Consider the following 10,261-nt stretch of genomic DNA (forward strand, 5'->3'; position numbering starts at 1 on the left):
TTATGTAGCCCAGGGGCGCTACATTCACCGAAGCATTAAGCCGCTAATGGTGGTAAGCTACGTTGTAGCCACAGCTATATCATACATTTTTGTGGAAGACACCTTTTTGTCATAATTTCATATCTGGTGGGCATGTGTCCTGTCATTCAGACGGCGTGGAAATCTCGTTCATTGTCCATTTAAATGCAATCACAAAATGCCCACCAGTTTGCAACCAGCATTCATCCCGCCCCTCTCCATCCCTCTGCTTGTGTTTGCAGGTTTGCATCTGAATCACGGGGCTGGTGGGGGCCCAGCACTCGGCCACGTGGACCAGATTGATGTCATTGTCTCGGCACACTGACCTTTGCTGTAATACCCACGGCAGACATCACAAACTCTCACATCAATTTAGTCCAATTGGATGTGGCATGTCTTGGCTAACTCAATTTGTGGAGAAATGCACCTGTCTCTGCCTTCCCTCCCTATAGATTTGCTAAAGGGAGGGGGGAGGCAGAGAAAGGGAGAGTGAAGGGAGAGCTTTTGGAGTGAGATGCTCCTGGTCTACTCCCCGTCTCCCTCCTCACCCCTAGAAACACTCACCCATATGCATATAAACACCAACTTCTTTTTTTTCTCTATCCCTCAGCTCTTTTCCCTCGGCCTTACTTTGCAGATGTACCGTCTCTGCACCAACATTCGCCCCGAACAGCCAGTGTTGGTTTGTTTGCCTCTGTGTGTGTTTTCCAAGGTCTGGGCAGAGCGTCTGGGAGGAGCAGAAGGAGAGCCATTAGCCCAGCAGTAATCAGATTAGAGAGACGTTAAAGGGGGATGTGAATTTAAACAGCCAGCAGAGAGAACAAGAGGAAAACTTGGAGGTGTTATTAAGGTTGTTCATTACTCATACGCCCTGAATGTGCATGCTTATGTGCAGGTTATGATAAAGTGTGGCTTGCAAGGTGACTTTTGTATGCAGCTTCTACGCATTTGAGCAGTGGAACAGTTTGTTCCTAGAATGTTAAATTATTGTATTGTAATGTTAAAAAATAGTTGAGCAATGTTTTTCAGTCATTTACAGGTCAGATTTACACTACATACTGTCATTATTTACTAAACCAACATGGAGCCAAAGCTGAAACTAAAATATCTCTACAGAGGGTCCAGGAAAGGGATTTAGCTTAGATGCAGTGAAGTTTTGGTGTATACTCGGCTTGAACAATGTTAGCTGTTTCTACTCAGGTAATGCATTACATCAGTGTGTGTCCTCAGAGAGAGGGGGCTCCATCTGTGTGTTTAAGAGTGTGTGCTTTATGCAAAGTGTTCAAGCTGTCAAAGATGAATAATATGTGTTGGGATCTGAGCATTAGGTAATGAACAGCATGCTGTGAGGTGAAGCATAACACCTACCAACCTCCCTCCCCGACCCCCGCCTTGAACACCCACACTGTTTACTTGTAAACACTTTCCTTGTGAGGATTTACTCCCTACTGGGTTCACTGAAGATAAAGATTTTACTCTGTACCTAAAAAGTACAGAAATGTAGAAAAAAAACTTGCTAAGCAGCTTTTTCTTGAAATTCTTGGAGGTAGAAATGAAGATGATGTGTTTACAAGTGAGACTGGATCTGTTGCTCAGCGAACATCAAGATCAGAACAATTTGTTAAAATTTGTTGATTTATTTTTTTAACTCCAGGGATACATACATTTTTATGGTTATTTTTGTTTAACAATCAAAAGAGTTCAGAGAAGAAAGTTCAATGAAGCCACACATACCTAACCCACCCATCCATCCATCCATCCATCCATCCATCCATCCATCCATCCATCCATCCATCCATCCATCCATCCATCCATCCATCCATCCATCCATCCATCCANCCATCCATCCATCCATCCATCCATCCATCCATCCATCCATCCATCCATCCATCCATCCATCCATCCATCCATCCATCCATCCATCCATCTTCTGCCTCTCCAGGGTCATGGGGGTAGCAGCCTAAGAAGGGAGGCCCAGACTTTCCAGATTTTAGCTTTATTGTTCACAGCGAAACAAAATGTTTAGATAGGTTGAAAAATAATTCACTGTTTGCTTTTAATCAACGCACTCAATCAAAACTATGGTTGAGGGATGGTCAAATGTATGATCATTTGTGGCTGAAACTGTATTATATTTGTTTTTTTATACATGCTCATTGCATTTTCATGTCTGCTGATCCAGAGACTATAGATGGAAATTAGCCTGTTTGGCTTAACTAGCATATTTACTGAAATGTGTATTAATTTGCACTGTCTTTGTCTTTTTTAAACATATAAACAAACATCATCGGTTCAGCAGTGGAAGTTTGATGATACACTAAACAGGAATCCTTTTCCAACCTGTTCCATTAAGAAGTGTCTCTATTTTCATAGAACCACACATGGCTGAAGTCCAGAACTCTGTCTTCAGCAGGATGTGACCAATTTGTGATGAAGGCACATTCAGTGTCTTTTAACATGACTAACTGCTGTGATCCTGATGTATTTTTCCCTTAAATCCTTTTGCTTCTGTCTAGAGATGGTAGAGTTTTGAATTGATATTATATTAGACGATAACACCACAGAATTAGAATTGTTTTGTATTTACAATTATTTCATTGTTTTAAGATATTAACTAAAAAAATTCAATACTTTGAAGTTGGTTGCTAATGAAATATTGCAATTTTGGCCTTTTTAGTGTCCATAAAGGGCTGCTTGCAAGTGTTACTAGAAGCCTCGGGTAAATATTTGCCAAAGGCTTGCTATATTTTAAATTCTCATCTGGCTCAGAGAGAATATGTTGTAACAAAATGTGGCATTAGAACCGCATTGCATAAATTCACAACCCTAATAAAAACTCAAAGCTAAAAGCTCTCCTTTGGAGTTTGTGTGCATTTCACTAAAGAAAAGGTCAATTTTTCATTTTCATAACATACTAATTCAAACCTTTTTCTCTACCCACATGCAATACAGATTTAAATCTCATTTAACTATTTTGAAAGACATTTAAAGCCATGTACAGACATGGAACATGCAAAAAAATGTTGAGATAACATTTGGAGGTCTTATAGATTTTGCCTGCAGTGGTATTGACAGGTGAGTCAATAAGCCAGCAGGGTAAAGACAAAGCTAACCTTACTATTCACTTAATATCGACTTGACTGGAGTCTCCTGGAGATCACAGTGAAAAAAGCAATGCAAGGCAAAATACCAGAAGGCCCTGCATGATGTTCCCGGTGTTCATGTGACGACTGATGGAGGAAGAACTGTTGCAACATGAGTCACAGAGCCACTTTAACACCAGGTGTGTGCATTATAAACTGAGTTGATAGATTTAATTTCAAAAGAAGCAGTTCTGTGTGCCCTATGTTTACTTTCTAGCATTTTATCTAGAAGTCTCTTTAGTATTTTATAACCTGTAACAGAACCTAAATGTTATCATAGCTCCAGTAAAGGTAAATAAATGATTTACCATTGATCTCCAGCTGAGGTATAATCCAGTAGTAGTAAGAACAGTGGAAAATAATGTGGTGCAGTCTTTCTGTAAACTCATTTAATACACCCATAAAATAGGTAATTTATCTCAAAGTCATGTGGGCTAAAGTTTTCTTTAGATTTTTTTTATTACTTATTCTTTAATTTATATGAACACTTTTATTATATAATGCCAAACTGCAATAGAACATAAATTCTGGAGAACTCAGGGCAGAGAATTGTGTGCTATGGCAATATATAGATAAAAAAACATCATACAGTTATACAGTTATATGTTTCTTGTGCTTATTTGAAGACGTGGACTCTTAGTAGTGTATCCACCCAGCTTAAGCATAAATTAAAGGTTTGTGTCTCCTGCTGAGCTGTTGACCTTTGGGATTGTTTTGCTGAGCAGTGAGAGATTCATTTACATCACAGCCACAAACTCCAATGTATTTTACTTAGTTTTTGAATTGTAGACCAACACACTGCGTGTGGCACATGGTTCTACAGTGGAATGGAAGTAATGGTTTTAATTTTTTTTGTTTTCCAAATACAGACCTGAAAAGTGTGGTGTGAATTTTTGTTAAGTGCTCTGTGTTCTGCCACCTTTAAATGAAATTCAGTACATCCAAGTGGCTTCAGAGATCACCTACTTTGTAAATAGACTTCATCTGTGTGTAATTTAACCTCAGTCTGAAACTGTTTTGTGAAAGTGTCAGAGTTTTGTTAGGGAACATTAATGCGTAAACAGCTTAAAAAAGACTAAGGAAAGCAGGCAAGATATAAAGTTGTGGGGATTTTTAAATCAAAATTAGGATATAAAATAAGATCATAAGCTCTCAGCCCCTTACAGTGCTCTGTTCAATCCATCAACTATTAACAGTGTGCTCTACAAGTTTGGTATTTATGGAAGACATCATGAAGAGCCAAGGAGAAAGGAAGAAAGATGAAAAAAATCATTTTGGGTTTCTTCAGCAGGAACAGGGAAGTTGAATAAAGTTGAAAAGCAGATGGAAGGAGCTGAAAATACATGGCAACCCTGGAATATAATCTGTTGGAAGTTGTCATCCATCCATCCATCCATCCATCCATCCATCCATCCATCCATCCATCCATCCATCCATCCATCCATCCATCCATCCATCCATCCATCCATCCATNATCCATCCATCCATCCATCCATCCATCCATCCATCCATCCATCCATCCATCCATCCATCCATCCATCCATCCATCCATCCATCCATCCATCCATCACCTTGAAGCAAAACAATAACAGTAAACATGCAGCCACAAATACAATGCAGTGGTTTATCTTAAATCAGACTCTCCTTTAATAAGAGCCAACCAAAATCTAAATCCCATTAGAATCTGTGGTAAGACTTGAAAATTAACCTCATAGATGCCCTTTATCCAACCTGATAGACATCAAACTGCTATGGAAAAAAGAATTGGCAAAGAAATGTTGTGCTACAGATGTAAAAAGCTAGAAGCAACATAAGACATGCAATTGTAATTTCATTGATAGATGGATCTTCAAGGTTTTAACTCAAAAATCTGAAAGAAAACTCAAACTACTGAAAACTGCTCTTCTTTTTAAAAAAATTGAAAACACAAAAATAATTTTCTTTCCCCTTCATAATTATTTGTGTTGATTTATCAGATTATATCCAAATGAAAAACGCAGAAGTATGGTAATGTGACGAATTGAGAAAAGTTCAAGACTATAAAGACTTTTCCCCAGTGCTTTATTGAATGATGATCTTAAAACTCAATATTTTTCTCTTTATTTTGTATTAGATTTTTATTTTACTTAAATACATTAGAATAAATTTTCTGAAATGGCTTCATTCCTGGCTGATTGGTAAAAGTTAATCAGTCAACTGGTATTATTCATCTTAATTAATCACAGCTCAATTTATCAGCTCCTTTGTTGAGCATGTTACTAAAGGAAAATAAATGGATTTTGGCCCAACTGTCCGGCCGCCCTGTTCCAGAGGGCATGAGGTCAACCAAATAAAGAAAAGTTTGAGGAATGTTTGGTGCACTCAGAAGAAATCCATTTCATTAAAAAAAATCATTTGAGGTTAGAAAATATCATGGTTGAAGTTCATTGAGTAAAATTTCTGATACAGTGCAACTGAACACAACTATTTTTATTTTCTAAAATCTCAATTTACTTTTCAGCACAGTATAAATCAGCTTGCTGTTTATTATATATGATTAAAAAAAGGGAGTATTATTATTAACAATGATGTAGCCTAAAGTGTAAAACTCACCAGCTGTTATGTTTTATGTTAATAGGAAAAATCTGTAAAAGCTTTGCAAACTGACACCTTGTAAAATGATTCATATTTTCCTGCCAGCTGTTCAGGAGACCACAGTGTTGTATCAAAAACATTTGGTAAAAATTTCAGCTGAAATCATAAACTGAAAATGATCATTTAGATTTTTAAACTGGCAGTCTGTGCAGAGGTTATCTGCAGTTTGTATTGGAGGATTAGATAAGAGAGAAGATAAGGCAATAATAGATGATCAATAAAATATTGTGGCTTTTTTTGCTGGTTTTACATACTTTATTTACCAGGGAAAATATGATCTACCTTGAATTAATACTGCATTGCAGTGGGAGTGCCCCTTAGGAGTCCCTCTAGAAGTGGTGAGAGTCAGCACACACATGCATAAAGCTACAGGCTGAAAGTGCACAAGGAAAAAAATATCATTTCCTAAAGATTTATCTCAGTCATTTTTAACCTAACATGAGAGAGTGGTCATTAATCCTCCAACTACTGCAGCAGATTCAGTCTTCATCAGTATTTCTTTCTCAAAGACAGCAGGAATTCTGGGAAATGTAGTGAATCACCAGCTGAGGTAGACGGAGGAAAGTTTTCCTCACCTGGAAGAATAAATTACAGCCCATTATCGCAAAAATGAAATTTACTGAGTGATAGTTTTGTTTAAAGAGAACAACAGCATGTATGCACAAAGTCATATAAACTATATTTTTTTCTTCCTTTTGTTTCCAGCCAAAGGTCCAGTCAGTGACCTATTCAAGCCACATAGCAGAGTGACCCCCGTGCCCCCTCACACCACCGCGGCGACCCGTCCCTTTGCCTCGCTCCCCTCCAGAATGCTGAGGCATCACTGCTCCTGAGCACACAGTCCAGCAGCACCCCCTGACCCCGCGCTGTCCCCCATTATAGAGCAGTCAGAAAGCTTTTAGGGGCTCCGGTAACGCTGAAAGATTGATGGCGTAAAATGGGGTGGAGGAGGGGGGAAGAGCAGGTGGTTAAGAAGAGAATGTCCTGCTTAATGGGTTGCCAGAAATGTAATTCAATAATTATGAAAAGTGACTCAGGAGAGCTGGCTGGATGGATGGATGGCTGCTGAGGGAGGCGGGGAGCTCGTCCAGTCTTCCTGCCTGAACGTCCTCAACATCCTGAAGCGACAGAAGCAGGTGAGCAGATTTCTCGCTCCCAGTCAGTCTTTACTTGTAAAGAAGAGTCAAATACACACAGTGTGAGATCTGCATTATTATCAAAATATCATTTTTATTTTGTAGTAATGGACTTCCCTGACATAATTTACCTTAAATATAAAAAAACTTAATTTATTATTGTTTTTATCAAAAATAAAATCTCTCATTTAATTGTGTGATGATAAACAATGATAAACAATTAACATAGATGCCAAACATTTAGATTAAACTATTTGATGTGTTAACATCAGCGATGCAAGAAAGTAAGTACAGGCCGTAAAAGTTTCTTGCAAAAAAAAAAAAGAAGAAAAATCTTTACTCAAAGGTGCAAATATCACAAGAAAATATTTGTGGTTTTGATTTTTAATGTCACAGAGTATCAAAATGCAATTCCTGTCCTATTTGGGATATCTTTAAAAATCATTTTTAAAAAATCCTATTTTTGTAGATAAAACTTTTAATAAAGTTACTCTAACTGTTATTAATTATAATTAGATTGCTAAACGTGAATGATTATGCCACTGTATGTAAAGCATACATGAGAATAAAAATATATTTAATGTAGTAAATTAATTTTCTCATAAGAAAACACTAAGCTGCATAAAAGAGCCATGTAAAGCAGAAATTTATATTCATGGTTTATTAACTGTTATATAAGTGAAAACTGTAATAATTGTCAACAGGTTGGTATTTTTAATATGTTTAGAAAAAGCATAGTAATACAAATAAACAGTGTTTGTCACTTTGTGCTAACCACCAATAATCCATTTTAAAAAGTTGTAAAAGCATCATGTACATTTTAAGATTTAATTTATGACCAGGTACTGTAGTATTACTTTCCTTCACTGTAATGCACCTTCTAACCGAATTAATTAATTTACTGTTACTTACAGGAGGACAGCTGATGTGAAACACCAAATTATAGTGGAGTTCATGACTCATCAAAGGATGAGATAAAGCCATCCAGGAGTTTGACGATGATTCAGTGGTTCTTTCAGTTTTACTCCTGCTGGCTTTCTGTGCTCAGCCACACGTTCTCCCGTTGTCAGGTGAGTTATCCTCCTCTGAAGAGAAAGATCCATAGATGTGCACCATCTCAGATAACGTTTTGGGTTGGAGGTACTTGAGAGAAAACCACTCTGGATATAATAAGATGTAAGATCAGCTGATGTTGGCTTGTGATGTTTTCACTTCAGTTCTTTTAGTGCCTCCTGCCTGCACTTAGTAAAGCACTTTGTAATTGCTGATTTTGAGTGCAGTTTACATTAGATGCTGAAGACATATGCAAGGCTCTTTTTTCTTCAAACTGAGCCCATTAGCCAGTGAAGATGTTAAATCATCTGATATTTTTCAGAAAGTTGCCAGAGAAGGGAGCTGTGGTTTGTTTATAACACATGTTGGAGCATCCAGGCCTTCAGCATCCTGCTGTCACTCCACATCTGATGGCCTTAGCTGTTTTTGTAAAAATAAACTCTTGATTATCTAGTAAAACTAACCCTGCAGTAGCTACGAGTGTCTTCAGACTTCAACATTTGAACTAAGACATTTCATCCAATGTGCTTGAAAAATGTAAAACATATACACTCAATCGACCTTACATGCCTGAACCAAATTGCATTTGCATGTAAAGTTTTGAGACAGACAGCAAACTTTTCACAGTCTGCCAGGTTCTCATAGATCCACAAATAAATGCTGCATTTAAGGACTGGTGGAATGCTTGTTCATCTGGGTTGGTGGAAGTAAAGTGTTGATGAGAGAATCAGCCAAGAGGGGAGCTGTAACTCTGGAGAATCTGCAGAGGTCTGTATCTCAGAGAGGGGAATATATTTTTCATCCACCTCTCATCATTGTGTAAAGAAGGACCAGAGGAAAGCCATAACTGAAAATGTTTCTTTTGGATAAAATGGCATTTTCCTTTTCACTGTTGCCACATGTGAACGATTGCTACAAGGTTAGCAATCAACTTTCTACTGTAGAAAGAGTTGCAGACCAAAGATTTAATTGTATGCATTTACTTGAAGAGAAAATGTTTTATCGGTTAGATTAATAAACACTTCACTGTTTAATAACAAGTATTGAACTGGAATGTATTGACTTTCATTTGCTCTATGCAATTGGATTTTTTTCTGTATATTTAAGGCTATAAATTAGATCTGTTTGTATTAAATTAATTTAAAAGTGCAGTGGGACAACATTTACTGTAAGTTGGTTATAAATAAATAAACTTAATTGAAGTGAATCAAAATCTCAGTAAAACACACAGAAGTTTGTGGCTGCAATGTAAACAAATATAAAAAAGATTCAAGGGATGCAAATACTTTTGCAAAGCAATGTATATAGTCTTTAAATTTTTATGTTTTGGTCAAATGTTTCCTGTCAACATTTGTAGTTTTATTTATTTAGATTTGTAACTATTCTGAAACTTCCCAACCCAACTGAGGGACAAGGGTGTAAGAAAATGGATGGATGGATGGATATTCTGAAACTAGTTTCTTTCCCAACTTGGAAAATGACCTCAATGCAAACTGCAGGGACTTTGGAGTTAAAATGGTCAAAGTTCACATTCTGGTAACATTTATAAGCACAATGTTAAATCTCAGTGACAATATTTCCTCCAGTTCTTCTAGTTCTAGTTTTCTTGCCTCTTTCTGTATGTTTTTGCTCATTGGCCACTATGAACTGCTGCTGAGTCTACATTATTTTAGTGTCTCATAAGTTGTTGAAAGATGTCCTTGTCTGGCATGTCTATAGGGCTTTTCTAAATTTAGGAAAGTGTTAATGTAATATTCCAAAGCACAAAAACAAATATTTTCGTTTTTTATTCTTTGCAGGGCTTCTGTTGATGTTTTCTTCAACTGTACACTTCCTCCTTTCCTCATTTCAGTATGTACCCACTTACTTACCACATTTACCAGACACACAATAAAGTGTCTACTGTGGAAGAGCAGTGTTTTACAGTTTTGATGTGATTTGCAAACTGTAGCATATACATCTGACCCCGGCATGTCAATAAAACCCTTCTCCAGTTGGTGAAAGTCTTTTATTCTACTCCTGCTCATCTTTCATCTGCTGTATTACATCCCTCCTCTCTCTACCCAGGGTCTACTTTTGCTCTGTGTCTTCTTCCTTTTGTTCTCCAAGATGTATTGATAATTTCCAGCAAAAATACGATTTCGGGTTATTCTACAGAGCTAAAAATCTAATAGCAGACTCCTCAATTGAATTGTGCTTTACCGGAGTGGAGAACAATAAACAGGGAGGAGGGCTCCACTTCCAGACGCTCAACATGAGATTATTGTTCAAAAGAGA

General features: G+C 37.3%; 1 long non-coding RNA gene across 1 annotated transcript; it reads left to right on the forward strand.

The window, feature by feature from the left end:
• Positions 1 to 6,870: 6,870 nt before the first annotated feature.
• Positions 6,871 to 9,843, forward strand: LOC108166645 (uncharacterized). The gene is made up of 3 exons (XR_001776986.1): positions 6,871 to 6,931; positions 7,846 to 8,001; positions 9,784 to 9,843. It is a non-coding gene; the product is annotated as an uncharacterized LOC108166645 (long non-coding RNA).
• Positions 9,844 to 10,261: the final 418 nt, after the last annotated feature.

This window comes from Poecilia reticulata, linkage group LG10 (genome assembly GCF_000633615.1).
Source record: "Poecilia reticulata strain Guanapo linkage group LG10, Guppy_female_1.0+MT, whole genome shotgun sequence".
NCBI classification, from domain to species: domain Eukaryota; kingdom Metazoa; phylum Chordata; class Actinopteri; order Cyprinodontiformes; family Poeciliidae; genus Poecilia; species Poecilia reticulata.